Source organism: Muscardinus avellanarius, assembly GCF_963383645.1.
Source record: "Muscardinus avellanarius genome assembly, chromosome: 5".
Lineage (NCBI taxonomy): Eukaryota > Metazoa > Chordata > Mammalia > Rodentia > Gliridae > Muscardinus > Muscardinus avellanarius.
In genome coordinates this window covers 4434449-4457450 of record NC_137790.1, presented here as the reverse complement: position 1 = coordinate 4457450, position 23002 = coordinate 4434449, and the positions used below count along the sequence as shown (strand labels likewise).

Genomic DNA, 23002 nt, shown 5'->3' with positions numbered 1-23002 from the left:
GTGCTGGCCCTGCAGCTGCTCAGAGCAGGGGGTGGGGAGGACTGCGCCTGCGGAAGCATCCTCGAGGGTGCGGATAGGAAGCAGCCATGTATGGCGCCGCCGAGCGCCACGAGTTTGGCGTGCCCCTCTTGTCCCCAGTCATGTGCTTCTCAGCAGATGCAGTGAGACGCTTCAGGGCTGAAAAATCACGGCTTTTCAGTGATTTTGATTGGGGATCAAAGAGAAGAAAGGACTTTGAACTAGAGTCGAGGGTGAGCATGCCTCCGGTCCTTGATTCAGCCCATTTCTCCAGTATCTGCTGTATGCCAAGCCTGTTCCGAGCCCAGGGACCCAGCAGCTGCCGAGACAAAGGCGGCGCTTGTTCTTACACAGTCTGCTTTCTCATTGGGGACACAGATTGTAAAGAAGGCAAACCGCTTTTTTGGTTAAGTGTTGCAAGACAGTGCAGCCTGCGCCCGGGTGCTTGTGTGTGTTAGGAAGGGCGTTGGGGGAGATGCCACCGAGCAGGTGCGATGATAAGGACCAGCCCCAGGATGGCCAAGAAGTACGACACATCCCCGAAAGGCGTTCCGCATGACGCTCAGCCTGTGGGGCGTGCCCAGGAAACCCACTGGCTTCTGTGTAAAAAGTGCACTGTGGGGTTGGGTTTGATAAGAACAGAAAGCGTGCAGACATTATGCTACACTGCTTACCGACAGTGTGTGTGTAGAGGGTAAGGGGCGGAGGGGACCCTTAAAATCGGGTGGCCAGGAGTTTTTTAATTCAAAAAGGAAGTTAAAGCCAGGCCTAGTGGCACACACTTGCCATCCCAGTACTTGGAGGCTGAGACAGGAGGATTGCTGGTTCATGGCCACCCTCAGCTACTTAGTGAGGCCCTCTGCAACTTAGTGAGACCCTTTTTCAAAATAAAGAATAAAACAGTAGGGTCAGGGGTGTAGCTGGGAGGTAGAATGCATCTGGCCTCAATCCCTAGTATCACAAGAAAAGGAAGTGAAACTCGGAGAGCCAGGGGAAGTGGGGTGGGAGAGACCATTTAGGCTGCTGTATGTGCTGTCCTGCTATGTCCTGTTCAGAAGCAGACCTGGGGCAGGATGTGTGTGTGTGTGTGTGTGTGTGTGTGTGTGTGTGTGTGTGCGCGCAGTTTAATTAGGAAGATGACCCAGAGTCATGGGGAGGGGGCTGTGTGTGATGGAGCCGGTTACAGGTAGGGGCATCTGCCACTTATGCCCTGGGGGTCTCTGAGAGGTGAATCACGAGGGACTCCACTGAACACTTGGCTCAGGACCCCCTCAGCGCGGCATCAGCACCCCTATCATCACCATGGCTGGGGCAGCTCGAGGCGTGGGGAGGGCTCTACCTCTCCAGCACGGTGGTTCCCACAGAGTGGCGGAGGCTGGCATTAGGAGGCTTTGGCCTCTGGCGCACAGGTGCGTGGCTGGGGCTGGGCTGGCGCAGGTCCGTGAGCACTGGAGGCAGGAAGGAAGGCCACTGTCCACCACTGGGAAAGTCTAGGGAACATCCTTCCAGCCCATTTTCCCCAAACCATTTTACAGCTGCCTTTAATACCACAGCCTGCGCGCCTGCTCTAGAATCCAGGAAGCCTCCTCGGGCGCGCGTCTCTCCTGGCTGTGCTGTGCTTTGATTCCTGGGAGATGAATGTGTGATGTGTGCGGTACTGAGCGAGAGGAAGTGGTTGGGGACAGAGGGATACTGTGTTTGAGGCTAAAAACAACCACAGAACCTCCTTTGAAGGTGGAGTGTTGGGAACACAAGGCTTGAGCACCTGTGGAATGACCGGGCCCCACCTCTCAGAGCGCATCATGTCGGAGGTCAGAAAACAGGTGGCGGGTCCCTGGTCCAGCTGTCATGATCCATAACTATGTTGACCAAAGGAAAGTCTCGGAGCAGCGTCTGCACCTGCGAATTTATTGTGTCATGGATCTTCTATGCTCTCTGTGGCCTCAGTTCTTCAGGACACTCGTGCCACAGAACACTTCAGTCAGACTACATATTAGTGGGGTCCCGCCAGATTCTGCTGGGGCTGGACAGTTCCCACCACCTCGTGACGTGTAGATATTGTAAGGCACCGGCCCAGTACATGTGACTCACGTCTTGTGGCTGTGTAAACAGACCTACTGCAACTCCAGTCCTTTAAAAGTCCAACACACACAGCTATGGACTACATGCAGTACTCAGTAGTGACCAGAGATGCTGGCGTGTGTTTGCTTTACTTTTTATTTTTTTATTTTTTATTTTTGGTGGTACTGGGGTTTTTGGAAGCCCTTCTACCTCCGGGCTACACTCCCAGACCTATTTTTTATATTTTTTAAAATTTGGAAACAGGGTCTCCTAAGCCAGCATGGCTAGCTTCAAACCTGCGCGATCCTCCTGTCTCCGCCTCCCAACTGAGATGACACAGCGTGCCAATCACCTAAGCTCTACAGTATAACCACTGCTCCCAGGCTGCACACCTGCAGGTACAGCAGGAACCAGGTGTAAAAGACTTTTTCTTTTCTTTCTCTTTTTCTTGTTACCATGATTGAACCCAGGGGCATTGTATCTCTAAGCCACATCCCCAGCACTATTTTATTTGTTATTTTGACACAGGGTCTCACTAAGTTGCTGTGGGTCTCATTAAATTGCTGAGGCTGGCCTCTGAGCTGTTCAGTGATGCAAGCGCCTAAGGGTGCATTGCCGGTAGATCCTCATCATAAACGATGCGTGACTGTACACCCACGTGTTGAGGTCTCTGTTGTATTTTGTGTCGTCCTCTGGTGGGCAAATCTGGGCACACTGTGGTTTAGCCCTGCACTGCACAGAGGTGACTTCTGAGCACTCTGTGTACTTCTGACTCTGTGTACTTCTGTGTACTTGTTCCTAACAGAGGAGACTGCTGTGTTGATAGAGGGTAGGCTTCCCCTCCTCTTCCCCCTTGTCCTACCTGGTCCTTCCCAGGAGGCTACTTGTCTCCCTGCAGACACAGTCCTCTCTGACCTGGGTTTATAAGCCACGAGGCTGCCAATGACCTGGAAGGTTCCAACTTCCGCGTTGACCGGCCTCCCTGGGGCCCCTCTGTGGGTGCTGGGTCCTGGCACAGTCCATGGTGGGCCAGGGTGTAGTTTCAGATGTCCTGTCATTCTTCGGGTCTGCTCCCCAGTTGAGGGGTGACCGGGGCCCCACGAGCCCAGCAGTCCTGGCTCTTTTAGCCAAATAACACCTCACTTAGCCCTCAGAGTTTCTTTCTACATCAGTGATGTGGATATTCTTGGACCTGATATCCAGAACTTCCATTAAGAGGAGTCTTAGTACGCCCCCCTTTTCAATGCTGGGCACTTGGTGGATATTTTCCATCTAGAAATGCACAATGTGCAGCCCAGGGAGGTTTTCTAGTGACTCCTCGCAGATGTTGGGCTTCTCGTCTGGCCGCCCCTGTTCCCGCTCTCTTCCCCTGGCGCTCCCGCTGCCCAGATGTTGGGCTTCTCGTCTGGCCGCTCCTGCCCCCGTCTGCACCTTTGGGTTCCACTCAGCATTGACGTCTGCACCTTGGTCTGGATTTTCCCAGAGCACTGTCTTTTCTTCCGAATGTTTCTTTGTGTTACATCTTACTTATCTTTCAGAGTTGCCTCTCTTCTCTTTCTCTGAGGAAATGATAATTTTTTGGGGGGAGTGGTACTGGGGTTCCTGGAAGCCCTTCTACCTCCGGGCTACACTCCCAGACCTATTTTTTTATATATACATATTTTTATTTGGAAACAGGGTCTCTTAAGCCAGCGCGGCTGGCTTCGAACCTGCGCGATCCTCCTGTCTCCGCCTCCCAAGCGCGGGGATGACAAGCATGCGCCACCACGCCTGGCAGAAATGATGATTTTTATCTGACATTTTCTTCCTGCTCGCTGTATTCCACCTGTCTCCTCCCATCGCCTTTTCTCGGTGCGCCCATCATGGGCTCTGTGTCTCCCACAGGACACTTCCCTCCAGTATCTCCTGATTGTGGACTGGCTTCACATTTGAAAGAGAAGCATCGAAGGCTGATGGGAAATTCAGCGCTCTGTGTGGACAGCATCTGGAGCACATTTCATTATTTCCATGTCTAGTGGGCGACACCCGGCACTGATAATGATCCCGGGTGACCTGACCTTATCAATTGGAGACTGATTGGAGCACGTCACTCTGGCTTTGCAGGACACAGCCTCGGACCGTATGTTTTAGGATTTAAGGAAAGCTTGTGTTTTCCTGGTCAGGCACAGGTGCAGCCAGATCCTTCCCCCCTTTCTACCTTCAGTGAAAACATCAGGACTTATCAACCAAGTTCTGACCTTGGGAAGTCAGGGGGACAGCAGTAATACTGAGCCTGATTTTGAAATGTTGATCTAATGCCAGTTATCTTTGAGGGTTTCTCTATGTGGGAGAAAAATAAGTGTCCGCTTGTTTGAGTCACCCCAGATCTATATTGTTCTGTTTTCTCACCTCTAAATAATACCCCAGATGAGACATTCTCATAACTCTTGTGGGGAAAATAATGGCAAATAATACATTTTCCATTTTTTTTCCCTTCTCAAAATTGCCAACATTTGGCAGGGCAAATCTGATGTCTTGCTGTTATCATCCTCACTGAGGTTGACAAGACACGTATTTCCAGTGGAGAGGATACAGACCCTGTTAGAAGGATCTCGACGGTGGTCATGATGGAAGGGACCCCGCATGAGGCACCACCAGGGAGTCTGGCTGAGATAGACCAGAGGCAGGCAAACTCAGACTTATGGCCAAATCTGGCCCATGGCCTGTTTTGGTAAATAAAGTTTTATTAGAACACAGCCATGCTCATCTGTTTACATATGTCCGAGGCTGCATCCCAGTCCATTTTCTCTATAGCCCAGTTATGCCACGAGCTATAGATGGATACCACAAACTGCATGATTTGTAAAGAATAGAGGTTAAGTTAGCTCATAGTTCTGGATGCTTCTGGGAAGCCCAAGAACTTGGTGCCAGCATCTTGCTCATCATAGCATGGCAGAGCCAGAATAGGGTGAGGGAAAGCAGGTGTGCCAGCGTGTGTGTCCCTGTCTCTCCTTATAAAACCACGACTACCACACACCCATGACCTCAGTAACCCTAGGCACCTCCCCAAAGCCCCACTTTCAAATACAATTAACATGAATCTGGGGATTCATTCTCCACACAGGACTTCTGGGGACACATCCAACCCCAGCAGGCTGCTTTCCCACCGCAGCGGCAGAGGTGAGAGGTCACCATAGGTACCATTGCACCAAAGCCTAAGGTATTTACTGTCTAGCCAACACGGCAAGCATCTGCTGACTCTGGGTTAATCCGTCAGGTGCCAGTAACCAGGAAGAGAGAAATAAATACCACCCAGGCCAGGAGAGCAGGTGCGCCCCAGGAAGCTGCTGGTGGAAGACAGCTGGGAGTGGGTGTGGGGAGCAACTGGCCCCGGAGAACCTGCTGAACATCCCAGTTAGCACGAGACTCCAGCCACAGGCACAGCCAGGGAAGCCACCTGCGGGCTGTGTTGAGCCTCCACCTCTCTCCTCTCCAGGCCTGTCCTGGAGAGATCAGGGCAGGGCCAGGAACACAACGGGAAAATGGCGATGTATGCCCCCAGCTCCCCTCCCCCTGCGGGTCTTGGGAGCCTGAATCAGCCCCTTACATGGGATGTCTGCTGTGGCTTGTCCCCCAGGAGTTCACCTTCACCTTCTGGGACCAGGTTCACCTTGGTCCTGTGCTAATGGCCTTGAAATGTGAGACCTACTAAGGTGATTGGTCAGGACCAGTCTCGTGGAGGACTGGATGCTGGGTCTCCTAGCAGAGGACCAGCTCCTGGGGAGTGAATGGGTTCTTACAGAAGAGTAGGCCTGGCTCCGCCCTCCTCTTGCCTCCTGGCTAATGTGCACAGCTGTTTCCCATTCCTCCTCTCTGCCATGTTTCCATGTGGCCAGACTCTGGCGCCACGGTGTTGGGACTTTCCAGCCCCCCAGAACTGTGAGCCAATAAACCTTTTTACTTTATATGTTGTCCAGTCTCAGCTATTCTATTGCAGCAGCACAAAACTAAGACAATGCTAAATAGAAGCTTCCATAGTAGATAGGGCTGGACATGCAGCGCCTTAAAAAAAATCTATTTCCACAGATCTATTGGCAAAATATAGGCTTTGCGAATGATTTCATTCAAGAGTGGAAGAGAATAACTGACAGAGCGTGTCTGAGGGTGACAGTTATTTGGCAGGAGAGAGGTCTATTAAAATGTCCCATCATGCAAATCCTATGGAAAAGAGTTTGGAAATGTCTAGCAGAATTACATATGCATTTCTCCTTTGACTCAGAAGTTGACTTTTAGAAGTTTATGCAAAATTTACAGTGGGAAAAATACAAAAAAAAGTTCATGGACTCGTCACTGTTGTGCTCCTACTAACACCCAATGTTTGGAAACAATACACGTGTTTATTGAGAGGGACCTGATTAAGCAAACTGTATAGCTCATCGGCACCATGGGCGTGAGGAATATCTTAACTACTGTGTGGGAGAAAAGCAGGTAGAGGGAGTGGTCACCTCCCACAGCTCCTCTAAGGAAGCACCACGCAGCACACAGAGGAACCTTGCCCAAGAAATCGCCCAGGAGAGTCTCTGAAGTTGGAGTAGACACATCGCAGGGAGCCACTGGAGTATAGGAAGAGAATACCAGAACACCTGCATTGTTGTTACCCAAGATGATAAGGATGGAAGCTTTGCTGAGTTGTGATGGACACGGCTAGCCACGCTGGTCCACCTGCCGGGTGGCTGGGTCACCCAGGACTGTGGCACGGGGAGGGCCTGGGGTCGAGCGGGGCTGACGTTGGTTCTGCAGCTCCTGCACCCCGCCAGGGGCAGCCTCTCGCTCCCTACTGCTGGCCCCCGTCGCCAGCCTTGGCGTGTCATCGGTCTGGTTTGTTTTCTACAGTAAGATCTCAGGAAATGACTTACATCCTTCCATCTTCCAGAAAGTGGGCTCCAGGATTGCTGAGCGTTACTGCGATGGCGGGGGGCCAGTGGTGGCCACTCCTCTGTAGACCCTGGATGGAAGAACAAAGCCCCTCCGAGGCTCGGTCTTCACACGGAGAAACTGCTTCTCACAGGAAAGCCGTGCCACGGAGCATCTCGGAGCTGAGATGTGCAAATCTTTCCATCATGATTTGATTTCTGCCCCCAAATCATGCCGGTTTGCTCCCTAGAAAAGTACTTTTCATCCTTTAACCTAAAAACAAGCTTTTAGCTCTTAACATTTTTTCAAAGAATTTCAGTATTTTTTTTTAAACCAACAAACTAAAGGAGAGCATTACCTCCTAGTGAGGGTTTTTTTTTTTTTTTTTTGTGGTACTGGGGTTCCTGGAAGCCCTTCTGCCTCCGGGCTATGCTCCCAGACCTATTTTATACTTTTTTATTTGGAAACAGGGTCTCTTAAGCCAACGTGGCTGGCTTTGAAACTGTGCGATCCTCCTGTCTCCGCCTCCCAAGCGCGGGGATTACAAGCGTGCGCCACCACGCCCGGCTTCCCGGTGAGTTTGCTGGAGCTACTGACTGGCATTAGGAAAGATGAGCACCCCCCCCCCGCAGTCGTCAGCTCCATTTTGCAGGTGGGGAAGCTGAGGCACCAACCAATTCTGAGTGAACACAGGTCATGAGCACAGAGCCAGACTTGAAATCAGACTGGTTAGTCCCCATCCGTGGGCTCTGGACCAGAGTACTAAACTACATATTTTACAAATTTTGCAATGTGCACATAAAACACAGAGGGAAGCCTGCAGAAGGCACACACGGGTGCACGCACACATAGAGAAGTTAAATACTCAAAAATACTTTTCTAGCCAAGGGTGGTGGTGCACTGTAATCCCAGTACTTGGGAAGCTGAGACAGGAGGATCTCAAGTTCAAGGTCAGCCTCAGCTACAATAACAAGACTCCCAGCAACTTAGTGACACCCTGTTTCAAAACCAAAAATAAAAAAGGCTGGGGTCATAGTTCAGAGGTAGAACGTCCCCAGGTTCAATCCCCAGTACCTCAAAAAAAAGTCTTTTTTTTTTTTTTTTGGTGGTGGTACTGGGGTTCCTGGAAGCCCTTCTACCTCCCGGGCTACACTCCCAGACCTATTTTTATATTTTTATTTGGAAACAGGGTCTCTTAAGCCAGCGCAGCTGGCTTTGAACCTGTGCAATCCTCCTGTCTCTACCTCCCAAGCGCGGGGATTACAAGCCTGCGCCAACACACCTGGCAAAATAAAGTCTTTTTGATGGTGCAGTTTCCCCCCAGATTCTCAGGCCACTCATGAATGAGGACTGTGGGAAGGATGGGTCTCCTCTGATTCAAGAGAGACCGCGCTGGCCCAGGGATCAGGCGCGTCCCGCGTCTCAGGTTGGTGCTTAGAATGCCGTACGTGCTCAGTACATCCTCGCCCATGTCTTCATTCACCTCTCATTTTGATGCTTGGCCTTCTAGAAAAATCTCCTTTGCCAGAGCAGAGGGGAATAGACCAAACCATTTGTTTTAAAGCTTCGTCTAGGCCCTTTGCAACTCAGTGAGACACTGTTTCAAAATAAAGAATAAAAAATAGGGCTGGGGAGCCGGGCGTGGTGGCGGCGCACGCTTGTAATCCCCGTGCTTGGGAGGCTGAGACAGGAGGATCACACAGGTTCAAAGCCAGCCTCAGCTACTTAGTAAGGCTCTCAGCTACTTAGTGAGACCCTGTTTCTAAATATAAAATACGTCTGGGAGTATAGTCTGGAGGTAGAAAGCCTCTGAGTTCCACTCCCAGTACCACCACCAAAAAAAAAAAAAAAAAAAAAATAGGGCTGAGCGTGTAGCTCGGAGGTATAATGCCCCTGGGTCCCATCCCCTATACTGCAAAGCAAAAAAAAAAAAAAAAAAAAAGACCCCCATGCGGAGCCGACATACGTAAGCGTTTGTTTTACACCCCTTTCCAGTTAACCCAGGTGAATCACACCTGCTGACTCTTAGCGGCCCCGCTTGCTCACGGCATGCTCAGGGAAGGCAGGGTGCTCCCGGGCCGGCTTCCTGTCTGGGTAGCAGCCTAAAGCTGCAGAGTAGGCATGGCCGTCCTGGGCCGGGCCAGCCCTCGTCATCAAAGGTCCTCCGAGCAGATAAGCGAGACTTGGTTGAGTTTCTGCATCTGTCCAGATCTTTGACCACTTAAATCCAGGCCCCAGGTTCCCTCTGTTAGTTTGTAGGAAATACACTGAGCTGCAGAAACTCTGAGGAGAAGTGGGGCGGTCCAGGAGGGGGGTCCCGTGCTCTGTATCACCTTCTCCTCTTACTCGGGATTCGGATGCTGGAGTGTGTGCGGGTGCTGGGGTGTCCAGGTCTGGGGTTGATTGGAGCTGCATGAGCGGCAGGGTCCCAGGGCCTTATCCCTGTACCATGCTCACTGGGTCCCTGTTATGGGTGAATCCTGCTCCCTAAATTTCCAAGTTCAAGTCCTCACCCAGAGTCTCAGCATGTGTTCATTTGGGGAAGCAGGGTCTGTCTTTATAGAGGTGACTGAGGTAAAGCAAGGTCCGCTGTGTGGCTCTAATCCGATCTGCTTGGGGAAGCAGGGTCTGTCTTTATAGAGGTGACTGAGGTAAAGCAAGGTCCGCTGTGTGGCTCCAATCCGATCTGCTTGGTGTCCCCATAAGAAGCGATCGGGACACCCAGAGAGCGAGCCCGGGGCTCAGGCGTGCACAGGACAAGCGTGTAAAGGAGTAGCGAGAGGACAGCTGGCTGTGGGCCAAGGGCAAGGCCACCCGTCCACACCTGGGTCTTGCATTCTGGCCTCTAGAACCGAGAGGGCAGCATCTCTGTTGTTTGGGCCACTTGGTGGCCCAAAATACTCCCAGCACTGTGACCAGATCCTAATGCGTGCGCTGTCCCCTCGAGCTTCCGCCCTGTCCTGTGTCCCCATGCTGGTTGTGTACTTGAGGACCTGGGTCCCCATCCCTCCTAGTGGAGCATGGCTACTCCGGCACCAGGCCATCTTGTGTTGGTAGGAATGGGGAGAAGGGGGACTCGGGGTCAGGCTGTCTCTGTGCTCTGAGATCCCAACTGGTCTTATTTTCTGGATCATAAGAATGTGTCTTAGGAAGTCATTGTTCTTTAGTAAGTGTATGTTAATATCACAAAAGCTTACCGCGCAAACGCCCTGAGCCAGGGTCCCTCCGGCTCTTAGCACACTAGAGCTAGTTTGAAGAGCCACACTTAATAGAGTTAAGTTTATTTGTTTTGCACAAATGAAGACACATCTGCTTCGAGCAAAATCGTGACATGCAGGTGAATCGGGAAATTACAGCTTCCTTTGCAGGCAGCTATCCCAGCGCCAGTACCATCAGCCGGCGCGCTTGAAACAAAAGGGATTGGAGTGTTTGGAACCAAACCCAGCACTAAGTATGAAGCCTTCAGCTGCGACTCTTACCGTCTCGTCTCCGTCTCGGCAGCTCATTGATCTGCAGACCTGGCAGCCTCCTGGGGGGGGGGGGGATTTAAGACGAGCAGCCAGCTCAGAGTTCCATTTTGTCCCGCAGCGCAGAGGTGGAACGGGAGCCAGTTAGAGCACATCACGGCTCTCCGCTCCATGCGCCCGCAGGACTCTTCCGCGTATAAATCAGCGGTCAGGAAATTGTGCGCTGAGATGTTTTCCAAGTCTGCACTGAATGTGCTTTTCTGAAGGAGATTTTTCGGCAGTGAAGGGGATAAAGTTCGAGTTAATTTTGGCCATTTCGAGTTGTAATCAATATTTTTCAAGCTAGCAAATCCACCAGGTTTTAGGGTGATTTTCAGTGATTAAAACTAAAATTTAGTTGTTTTAATACCTGCTGCATGCTGGCCCGGTGTGTGGCCCTGGGTTGGATGGGGCAGGGTCTGGAGATGCTGAGGAACCTTGAAAGGCAAATCTCCACTTCGCTTGATGCCAGTCAGCTTGTGTACAATGTTTAACATTTTAGGAAGTTGTAAAACATATTTCTTATTAGGAATTAATTCTGGTCAGCCATGGCCGTAATCGATGTCTGTTGTGTGTGTCCTGGTAGAGACAATGTTTAGTTGACATGTGGAGAAATCAGTGTACTTAAGTTCTAAGAAACGTGTCGCTACACCACTGCGGAGCGTCCTGGCGTGTACTTACACCAACCTGGGGTGTCGGGCCTTCCCATGAGCTGGTCATCAAGAAACGCAGTAAACACAAGACGTGCAGAGTTGTTTCAGCATAACGTGGCACACTGTTAATACGATAAACTCTTTTTGTTATAAATTGAAGGAGGCCGGGTGTGGTAGCTCATACCCGTCATGCCAGTACTTGGAGGGATTGACAATATACCTGCAATCCTAGGACTTGGAATCCAAGACAGGAGGATCTCGGGTTTGAAGACAGCCTCGGCAACTTAGTGAGACCCTGTTTAAAAATAAAAAATAAGGTAGGGATAGGGGTGTAGCTTGGAGGTAAAGCGCCTCTGAGTTCAGTCCTCAGTATCAGAAAAACAAAAACAAAACATGCAAGTAGAAGGAATATCCTCTAAAGTAATGATGAGAAATATTGTAAATATGTAGGCCAGTAATCGTCATTTATTATCATCGGTTCTTATGAACTGTATGTTTGTGTATGTGCAAATTTGTTGACATCGGCCTCGCCACAAGCACGTGATGTGGTGGACGAGTGTTACGGTGCTCTCGTGTTTCCAGGTGACTGGAGATTTTCAGCTCCATTATAGCCTTACGGGATCGTGTCGTACGTGTGGGTCACCTTTGAAACCCCATCATGCAGCCTGTGGCTGTGGTGAGAGGGTTGCTAACTAGATGCTGGAAGGTGGTGTGACGGCTTGGTGTCTTCTTCCACTGAGACAGTATCATAGTGTTGACAGGACATCATGCCACGTGTCCAATGCTTGGGCCACCAGGGTGTGAACGACCACCCCACCTCCACCCAGATGGGGATGCTGGGGGCTCTGGGCAGGACACCGGTCAGCAAGCGGCCAGGAGCAAGTGTGCTGGGTCAGCTGGAGTACAGTTGTGGACCGGCTCCGAGTCCCTCTCGTTAGTCTGAACTTGGTAGGTCCTCAGTAAATACAGATGGAATTCCACTGAGCAAAGGACAGCATTGTTAAGCAGGCGTGCTGGTACTGTAGCGTGCCATGACTGCGGACGCAGAGGAAACGTGCACCTGGAGTGGTTATGGACGGCGGTGCTGAGTGACCAGGGATAGAAGTGGCTCCCACGCCTGGCTGTGCGTCATTCACGTGGGAAACTTGTTGGAAGAACAGGTTCCAGGCAGCATTCTCAGGACTGGAGATTCCAGACTTTTTTTTTAGTTCCTGGGGTGATTCCAGTGAGCAGCCGGGACAAAATGATGATCTCTGTTTCTTTCAGTCCCTCGACTTTCATGTTTCTCTGGGAAGTCTAGTAGGCGGGCTTGGCTGTTGGTGTGGTAAGGCAATTGCTGTGACCGCCATGTGACCACAGCATTTAACGCAGAGCCAACAGGTATTTGATAATGACCTAGCCCTGTGCCATGCAGGGGCAGGTGCCCAGAAGTCTTGGCTTCTTCTTGGAGCTTGGGATTTAGTGAAGAGAGGCAGACGGAACAGCCTGTAATTACCATATTATATATGGGTGATGTAATAGGCTCAGAGAAACTTGGGCAAAGGAGAGCAGGAGTGGGGCCATGTCCCTAATTGGTGTAGATGGCTAGGGGTGGCATCTGGAACAGGGAAGATCTGAAGAGGAAGGGGACCAAGGGAGGGACGGAGGTGGGGGAGGCCGTTCCCAGCTTGAGGAGCAGCCGGTGAAGAGGCCCAGGTGGACAGGTGCTGAGCTGTTGGAGGGCCCAAGCAGGCCCATGAGATGGAAGCCTGGTGGGCGACCTGCAGTGGAGGGCGGAGAAGGGGGCGGACTCGCTGACGGTGAGAGCTGGCATGGTGGACAGGAAATTGGGAGGTGTTTTTGGAAAAGCCAGGCTGAAGTGGCTCCTGTAATACTCAAGCCAGGGGCCCAGGAGCAGCTGAACAGGTGTCTGGGCTTCGAGATCCCAGGATGGACACCAAGTCTGAGAGTTCTGGGACCCAAGGGGAAAAAATAGTCATAAACGGTGCCGCGCCTCGAAAGTCAAGGGAGAGAGGCCTGAGGGTGTGCGCTCTCAGGGGAGACAGCTGCCTGCATGAGGAGTGGGCTCAGGTGAAAAGGGAGGGAATTTGGAGCCCAGGAGCCCAGTCACCTCTTCCCAGGGGTTTACTAGAAAGGAAGGCAGAGAAACAGGGCTGTGTCCCAGGACAGTGCGGGGGAAAGTTGGCCTGATTTTCCTTCTCAAGATGGGCAGTCTGACATCCTTTGGAAAGCAGGTGAGACTGATCCTGGCAGAGCAGGGAAGTCGATGCTGCAGAAGAGAAGGATTAGGGGCGTGCTGGCCTAGCGGGCGGGAGGTGGTCCGGCCTGGAGAGGGGCCCAGGCTGGGCTGCGGGACAGGACCGGCTGCGCTGCTCGTCCGCGGCGCGATGCTGGCATCCTGGGCTCTCGCCTGTGGGGATGGTCTGCAGAATCCACGTGTTGCCATTTTCTTCCCCAAGTTGTCTTAGTTTGTCCCATTTCTAAAACATTCTGGAACATTTCCACGTGACTGTTCTCTACCATAATTAGGAAAACATCTGTATTTCACTGAGATAGACACAGAAGAGGGACAGGGCTGTCAGTTCTCTTCTGGGTGAGCGATTTTTTTTTTTTTTTTTTTTTTTTTTTGAGTAGGGAGGATACCGGGAATTCAGCTCAGGAGTATCCTACCTCCTAGCTGCACCCTCACTCCTGCATGCTTGCTTATTTTATATATTTATGTTTGCGGTACTGGGGATGGAGCCCAGGGGCGTTCGACCTCCGAGCTACACCCCAGCCCTATTTTTTATTCTTTATTTTGAAACAGGGTCTCACTGAGTTGCAGAGGGCCTCACTCATAGCTGAGGCTGGCCTCAGACCGCGATCCTCGTGTGTCAGCCTCCGAGTGCTGGGATGACAAGCGTGCCCACCACGCCCGGCTACTTGTGTTTATTTTTTCATTTTAAATAGGGTCTCACCAAATTTCTGAGCATCTTGCTGCGTTGCTGAGGGCCTCACTAAGTTGCTAAGACTGGCCTCAAAACTGCAGTCCTCCTGTCTTAGCCTCCCATGTACTGGGATTAGAGGTGTGCGCCACCACACCTGGCTTCACCGTTCTTTCAAAATATCTGGACGCCATAAAAATGGGGAGATCCTTGGTTCACGTTTTTTCTTTAAGGAATTTACTTGGAAAGGCTTTTTAAAAAATCTTTTTAGCAGAGGATATCTTTGATCGCCGTACGCCCATTAAAATACTATTTTTTTTTCTTGTGGGTTTTAACAAGAAAAAAGAAAACCATCAAAGCCTTTTATGAACCACACAGAAATAGCCTGCTTCTCAAATGGCTGGCCTGGAATTAAGGCAAGGTGGCAGATTGCAGAGAGTGGCTTTTCTGTGTCACACGTTCCAAGTTGGGGCTGAGCAGTGAGGGAACCAGGAGGGCCGCGGAGGCAGGGCTGCGGATGTTGAGGTCGCCTTGTAAAGGTGGGGTCGGCCACCACTCACATCCAGGTGAATATTCATATTTGCAGGTTGGCAGGCATTTGCATTAGCCTGCTCACGGTAATCATCAGGGTGCTAAGAGGTTTTCCTGCCTTGCTGACACTTACATCCATTTCCTGTTTCCAAGCACTTAATGACAGGCAGTGCTCTAGGATGTGTTTCTACAGATAAAATCAACTCCAAGAGGCTCGCTTTTCCAGGCTGCCCAGCAGGGCACTTTTAAATACAGTCAGGTCATTATTCACACATGTCTCTGTGCGTGATTCACCATAAAGGGTGGTGCGATGGCAGCCCGTGTCTCTGTGAGGGACTTGACTTCTCTTTTTTTGTTGTTTCATACAGTGTTAAAACTGGTTATGCTGCCTCGAAAAAATATCTCCAGAAACAGCGGTGGCTGTTTACTTTTTTTTTTTTTTTTTGGTGGTACTGGCGTTCTTGGAAACCCTCCTACCTCCAGGCTACACTCCCAGACACCCATTTTTTATATTTTTATTTGGAAACAGGGTCTCTTAAGCCAGCGAGGCTGGCTTCGAACCTGCGCGATCCTCCTGTCTCTGCCTCCCAAGCGCGGGGTAATTGTGTGCCACCACGCCCGGCCTGTTGACTTTTTTAAAGTGTGCCCAGGGGCAGAGGGAAGAGCTTGAAACCAAAACTCTCCATCAGTGGATCAGTGGATCATTGTCGATCCCACCGCTCCACGGCCAGATCCAAGGGGAGGGGGGAAGGGAGGGAGGGAGCCCCTTGCTAAGGGGAGGCTGGTCTCCTCTTTTCTTTCCATGGATTCTAGGCAGGGCAAAGAATCCTGTTCATTTCCAGGGCCTGGGCCTCTGGTAGATGCTGACTAAATATGTGTTTTTTTTTTTTTTTAATGAACCTTCCCAAGAGAATTGGAAAGGGGTCTCTAGGAGAGAGGTGCGTGCCGTGATCACGCGGCGTGGCTCACAGCAGTGAAGGCTCTGGGGCCCAGTGTCCGCCGTCATGGGAGAAGAGTTGCCGCCTCAGCTCAGGCCTGCCGGGTCCTTGTCTTATGTGACAGAAGAGATTCAGGCATGTGCCAGTCAGAGACACTGGCAGAGCCCATTTAGGAGAGTAAGAACACGTTCAAGAGAACACGGGCCACCTCCGGAGTGGGAGACACTTTGGGAGTGCCCGGCTCTTTTTTTTTTTTTTTTTTTTTCAGTACTGGGGATGGAACCCAGGGGCATTCTACCTCCGAGCTGCACCCCCAGCCCTATTTTTTATGTTTTATTTTTTATTTTGAAGCGGCGTCTCGCTGAGTTGCAGAGGGCCTCACTGAGTAGCTGAAGCTGGCTGCCAACCACGATCCTCCTGTCTTAGCCTCCCGAATCTGGGATTACAAGCGTGTGCGCCACGCCCGGCTCAGAGCTGCTTTTATAGGGGCCTTTGGTGAGGCGTGGGCAGACGGTGAGCACTTGAAGGTGAGCACTCGAAGGGGGCGAGCTTGCTCCCTCTGACTTACTGGACCTTTAAAGAATTTAGGCCTAAACTTCTCTCGTTTAAGTCTAAAATACATTTTGTAGGCTACCAAAATATATTCACCGATGTATAGCGCTCAAAGCTTCACTGGACCTTTTAAGAACTTAGGCCTAGACTTCTCCCATCAGTCTGAGATGCATTCTGTAGGCTACCAAAATGTATGCACCAATTCACTTGACTTTTAGTGCTCTAAGATTTACTGAACCTTTTAGGAACTTGGGCCTAGAGGAAAGCAGACCTTCAAGGTGAAGGAGAGGGCCATCATGGAGTCCTTAGATTTAAAGCCATAGCTTCCCTTTCCCTCCCTGTTGGTCCCCTATTTCTTTTATTCATCCCATCCTGCCTCACGTTGACAGATGAGTGGGTAAAACAGTGTGGTGTGTACATGTGCCTGAGTTCAGGCTGTCACCCAGTGCCAGGCGGGTTGTGAACAGCCACAGACCAGGCGGGTTATAAACAGCGCACATTTTTTTCTCGTTTCTCAGGGATGGAAAGTCCAGGGTCAAGGTGACGGCCTGGTCAGGTCTCCGTGAGGACTTCCTTCCAGGGTGGACACTGCCCACTTCTGGCACCTCACATGGCGGCAAGAGCGCTCTGGGCCTTTTTATAAGCCCACTAATCCATCACGAGAGCACCAATGTTGGGGCCTAAGCACCTCCCCCAGGGTCCTCCATCAGCCCACACTTTTGGGGGTAGGATTCCAACATACACAGGACATAAATGTTCATGACAACATATAATGGATGATCCGTGAGATTTAAGAAGGAAGGGAATTCTAACAGACTTCGACAGGAGTGAACCTGTAGGACGTAAGTCAGTGGAGGAAACCAGTCACAGGAAGGCAAATCCCGAAGGACCCCACTTCTGTGAGGTCCCTGGAGGAGTCAAAGTCAGAGAGACTGAAAGTATCAGGGCAGTTGCTGGGAGGGCTGGGGGTGGCGAATGGTTAATGGGTACAGAGCTAGCTTCAGTGTTGCAAGATGGAAAGAATTCTAGAGATAAACAGGGTGGTGGTTATACAACAGCAAAAAGGTTCGCAATGACACTGAACTGCACTTTTAAAAACTATGAAGCTGGTAGCTGAGTGTGGTGTCGCACACTTGTAATCCCGGTACTTGGGAGGCGCAGACAGAAGGACTAGCAGCCGGCCTCAGCTACTTAATGAGTTCATCGGCAATTTAGCGAGACCCCGTTCAAAATAAAGAATAAAAATTACAGCCAGACACGGTGGCACACAGCTGTAATCCAGTACTTGGGAGGCTGAGACAGGACGATTGCAGGTTCACAGCCAGCCTTAGCTACTTAGTGAGGCTTCCCGCAACTTAATGAGACCCTGGTTCAAAATAAAAATAGGGCTGCAGGTGTAGCTTAGAGGTAGAATGCCCTTGGGTTCCATTCCCTTTACCAAAAAAAAAAAAAAAAAAAGAGGGTAAATTTGATGTATATTTTACTGCATTTTTTAAAAAACAAAAATGAATTTAAATACTCAGAACAGTGGTAAGGAGTAAACAATTTGCAACATTATTGCTCTTTTTAACACTATAAACCAGGACACTATTTGAATATCGTGAAGCAGGGTGAAGTTCACCAAGTCCTTTTATCGCTTCTACAGTGGCTTTTCAATCACAGTCATCAACTTTTAATGAAAAGGGGATATTAATTGGAACTCCAGAAATATTTGGAGCGTAAACACCTTCCCCTTTGAGGAGAACCCGTTTAAACACCTTTGGTTGGAACTGTGCAGAAAGAGCTCATTCTTAGGTACAAACCACCTCTCGTAGAATCTCTGAAGATGCGTCGTGGGCTCTTGGGGAGCCTTTCGGTGCTGTAGTTGTCTGTCAGGGAAGGACAAAGCTAGCTAGCCTACCTGGTAGAAACGTCTCCCTTCTCCCTCTCTGCCACCCGACAAGGAAGACAGAGTCGCCTTTGTCTTCTGTCATGGTTTACTTTCTTAAGTGGCTTGGTGTGGGTTTTCTTTTCCATGGGAAAAGGATCCTTGTTTGTCCTGGCCTCGTGAATGAAGCCCAGCCTTGTGACGCTAGCACATGACCGCTGAAATGTCCGTCCTCCTCCTTTAATCAGTAGGATCACGTCCTGCCAGGAGCAGACCCTGGCGCCTCCGAGGCTCAGCAAATCTCGCAACGCCAGGGCCCCTGCGGGCGCCCGGTGCCCTCCCTGGAGAGAAAGCCCTTTTCTCTTGCCCGTTCCTCTCGGCCCCTGCCCAGCCTGGCCTCCCCCTGAGAAGCTGGTACAAGAGAGGACATGGTGGTCGGGCAGGGGAGGCCCGAGCCAGCTGTCTCTGAGTAGCTCTGTTGCCGAGGATTCTGCGCCTTAACTCACCTGCAGAAGCACAGTGGCTGGGAGACATTCCGGCATCTCCCCGTTGGGTCCACTTTGTCCCTGCATCTAAGAGGCTGACCCAGAACCAGGCCTGGGCTCTCCTGGCCCCGGGGCAGCACCCACAGCCAGCTCCCCCAGGTGGGACACCTGCCTCCCGGGTGCCTGGCTGCTCTGCAGACTCTGGTCCTATAGCGAAAGGGCCCCTGATTTGGACTCCGGCTCTGCTGATCACTGGCCAGGAAGCCCTGAAAGAGATAACAGCCCACGGGAACTGGGAGGGGAGCTTATCTGTTGCCAAGGGGGCTTGCATGTGACTGTCAGCTCCTGTTCTCAGCCGTCTCCTTGATGAACAGGGCTTTTGGGCGCCCAGTGAAGCAGACTAAGTCTGCCCTACAAGGAAGAACTGGGCCCACCAAGGGCTGGAAAACCCACAGGGGCAGCCCTCCTTCCCTCCCTTCCTTCTTTCTTCCCCTCTCCTCTCCTCCCCTCCCCTCCCCTCCCCTCCCCTTTCTTCCTTCCTTTTTTCTTCCCTCCCTCCCTTTCTTCCTTTCTTTTCTCCTCCTCTTTCTTCTTTTTCTTTCTTCTTAGAATTGAACCCAGAAGCATTCTACCACCAAGTTATTATACCCCCTAGCCCTATTTTTATTTTATTTTTAAAATTCTTGAAACAGGGGCTTGCTAAGTTGCTGAAGGTCCAGTAGAACTCTGCCATGGTCCAGCCAGGGGTGGGCACTGCCCCCTCCCAGCTGTGCCACCCCGTGGTCAGGTCCATCCCAGCATCGCCCGCTTGGGGACCAGCCCACAGCCACCAAGATGGCTGCACACACTATACCCAGTCCTGAACTTGTGCAGGCCTGTCCCGTCCTACCAGAGTCCAGAATAGCAGCTAGGGGAGGGAGAGTAAAGCTTGACGGATATTCTGATACAGGTCAGGTTCAGCAACAAGGTGTCTGAGAGATCAGCCCCATAAGCAGAATTATTACACTGCTCTTTCTTTGAGAAGTTAAAATATGCTCATGAGCTGGGCATCGTCTAAGGGCAAGACACATATATGCCTGCTGTGTTGCTCAGAGCAGCTCTCATCTCTACCGAAAAAGAAGGCCACTGAGACTCAGACTGTGTAGACCACCAGGATCCCAGCCAACAGGAGGTTCACTGGGGTTCAGTGTCTTTTCACCCAAGGCTGCTTTCTTTCAGGAAGAAATCTGCAGGGGGGATCCTGGGACCAGCGCTGGAAGTGACCTCCAGTCTGTCACCCTCTCAATCCCAGAGTGGGCGTGTTGCCAACATATTCAAGGACATCGGCTCCAGGCTTCGGTAGAATCTACCTCAGCCTGAGAGATGGGTCCCTTTCACTCTGAATAACCAGGCAAGTTGTTTGAAAGTTTCAAACCTCAGCCAGCCCTCTCACCCCACTTGGGTCCCCCACCCCACGGTGAGGTCTCAGCTCCTGGGGTAACAGCAGCTCCAGGATTCTGTTTGGGGAGTTTGGTGTTGAGTGACCACTTAGGTTCTTAGAATGGAGTCCTCCTAAGCCTAAATGCTCCTTCGGACCGACGCCGCTTTCAGCTCTCAGCTCTGCAGACGGTCTTAACCTGCCCACGGCAGTGGGAATTGGGTGGGAAATCGTACCCGTGTTCCAGCGACTAGGTCCCTCTCTGCCACCCCTGGTCCTTGTCCATGGTGGGTTTCCTGGAAGCAGCTGGGGGTCCCGTGTCTGGCAACACGTGTTTTTTCCATCAGGAGCCCCAGGCTGCAGTACTGACATGGTTCCCACTCAGCTGGAATAAACTGTATCATCAGCCTCCCCTCAGCCAAGTTCCATAACATCTGTTTGCATTAAGTGGTACTCTTTGAGAATCGGCATTTCTCCCCCTCCTTGACTTAAAACAACAACAACTTAATTTCAGGTAGTGGAGAAATGGTGTGTGGCAATTATTTTTGCTTTCTTCAATAAGGTGTGTTTAAGTCACTGAGCCTCGTTGCTAGAACCGGAGCGCTGAAGGAGCCTGCCTAAGGGAATCGGCGAGCAGCCCGTGTGGCTGTGGCTGTGATTGTGGCTGTGGTTGTGGCTATGGTTGTGGCTGTGGTTGTGGCCATACTGTGGCTGTGCTGTGGCTGTAGCTGTGGCTGTGCCATGGCCGTGATTGTGGCTGTGGTTGTGGCCGTACCATGGCTGTGCCGTGGCTGTGGCCGTGGTTGTGGCTGTGCCATGGCTGTGCCGTGGCTGTGGTTATGGCTGTGGCTGTGGTTGTGACTGTGCCATGGCTGTGGTTGTGGCTGTGCTGACTGGCCTGATGACTGCTGGGAGCTGGGCTTGCAGGCTGGCTCCAGCAGATGGGCCACTAATGCAGTTCAGAACCTCTGTGTCCCCTGAGCCATTAATTTAAATCATCTGCTACTTTCCCCATCAATTAACCTGCTGGAAAAGACAGAGCCACTGCATCTCAGGCTGATCACTAACTAGATGACCCACCAGTTCTTCCCATTAACGCTACACTTTACCTGATTGTGCCAACTAGCGCATGGCTCATTGCAGGATCATTGCCTCAACACCTCAGCTGAAGATGAAGCAGGATGTGGGATAAGGACAAGGTCCATGTTTAGGTTTCTGGTGGGTGGCAGGACAGCAGCTCATCAGATAGTTCAAGGCTCCTGGTTTGTTCTGTTCTGTTTCTGTCCTGTTCTCTGGGTTAAGGGATATTTGGTCTTTGGAGAGAATGTCTCAGTTTATTCGGGGACGCTATAACAAAATACCCAGCTGGGTGGCATTTCTTTCCCTCAGCTCAGGAGGCCAGAAATCCAAGATAAAGTTGAGGGCAGGCAGGTTTGTGTCTGGTAAGGGCTGCTTCCTGGTTCGTTGAAACAGTGCCTTCTCGTTTTGACCCAGGGAGCAGACGCAGGAGAGCCGTCTGTGGTACCCACTGGTGGGGTCTGGCCCCCAGTCCAACAGTCGCCTCCCGTAGGCCGCGCTCCTGCTTCTAGCAGAGCGAGGACTAGGTTTCTCTCTGTGAATTTGTGGATCAGGAGCATGAACTATCAGGCCATGGTAGGTCATAAGGTGGGACTTGGGTAAGTAAGCGCTCACTTCTCCCGACCCTCAGTCACTGCTTGGGGTAGGAAAGTGAGGCAGGCAGGAGCGGCCACCACAGGGGACGGTGGTGGCCGCCGTCGGAGTGAGCAACCACAGCAACCCGGCAGCAGCACTCACAGCTGTCTGCCCAGGAGGGAAGGCTTGATCCACCAGCTGTGCTTTATTGGGGTTGGCAGCTGCTCCAAGGAGCCTTCAGCCCCTGCCACCCCAGGCCTGCCCTGGAAGATCAAAGCACACCCAGAAACGCGAGTGTCAGGGAAGATGTTGCCCCCCATAGCCCGGGCTGGCTTCTTGCTTCTGACTCTGATTATACTTGAGCATACAAGAAATGTGTTTGTGGCTAATGATGCAGCAACTGGGACGTTCGCCAAGGTTAGCCAATTGTAGAAGATCAAGACCAACTCCTTGTACACACGCCTCAGGAGGTCGGCGAGCTGGCTTTCTTGGTGTATGTCCCCTCTGCCCCCGCCTGCAGCTTCCACACGGAACCCCCATCTGAAGGAACATGGGTTTTTGAATACTTATTTGTGGTAGGCACTTTGCAAATTGCACAGACTGGACTAAGGAAAAGGCTTTGCCCTCTTAAGTAGCTTGCAGGCTCATTGAGAAAAGAAATAGGCAACGTGAAGAAATTAGAGGACAGACATCCACAGGGGCCGAAAACCAGGGCGCAGGCTGAGGCAGAGGGAAGGGAATCGTGGCTCCTGGAAGCCCGGCAGCAGGTCGAGGACTCAGCCTGGGTCTCAGAAACAGCCAGCATGTGGCTCGCAATGTGCCTTCAACCTGGGAGAAAGGCTGAGAGCTCTGCCGTGAGCATCCCCTCCGAAATTCTCGGTGAAATTTAGTGCTCAAGCCAGGCGTGGTGGCACACACCTGTAATCCTAGTACTCCGAGGCGGAGGCAGGAAAAACGCAGGTTCGAGGCCAGTCACTCTAGCAACTTAGGGGGACACTCAGCAACTTAGACCCTATTTCCAAATAAAAAATAAAATCTAACTGGAGGGGAGGTGTAACGTGCAGGGATAGAATGTCCATGGGTTCAATCCCCAGTACCAAAAAAAAGAAAGAAAAAAAAGAAATACACTCCCCGCCATGACAGTGTGCGGTGGGGTTGAGAGGTCACTACGTCCTGAGAGTTTTACCTTGCAGATGGACTTAGGCCATGGATTAGGTGAGTTAGTGGGAGAGTGGGTTTTGGTGGAAAGGGCGAGTTCAGCCCCTGTCCCCACCCTTCATACACGTGATGCCTTGACCATGTCCCTGTGCGGCGGGGGCCTCTCACCCACGCAGCCTTACGCCTCCAGAGCCCTGCCGCCCGAACAGACCTACAGTGTGTCCGTGTGTCATTTCTCTGCCTGTGGCATTGTTACAGTATCTGGAAACAGACTATGGCCTATAATTGCACCCTCCCCAATAAGAAAAACAATCCCCTACAAAATGAGCTGTTTCAATATCGCGTA

General features: G+C 51.4%; 1 protein-coding gene across 2 annotated transcripts in view; it reads left to right on the top strand.

Moving 5' to 3' along the window:
- BACE2 (beta-secretase 2) overlaps positions 1-23002 on the top strand; it is a gene marked incomplete at both ends in the record, with an annotated part of 93054 nt that overhangs the window by 10395 nt on the left and 59657 nt on the right. The gene's annotated exons all lie outside the window — the stretch shown is intronic.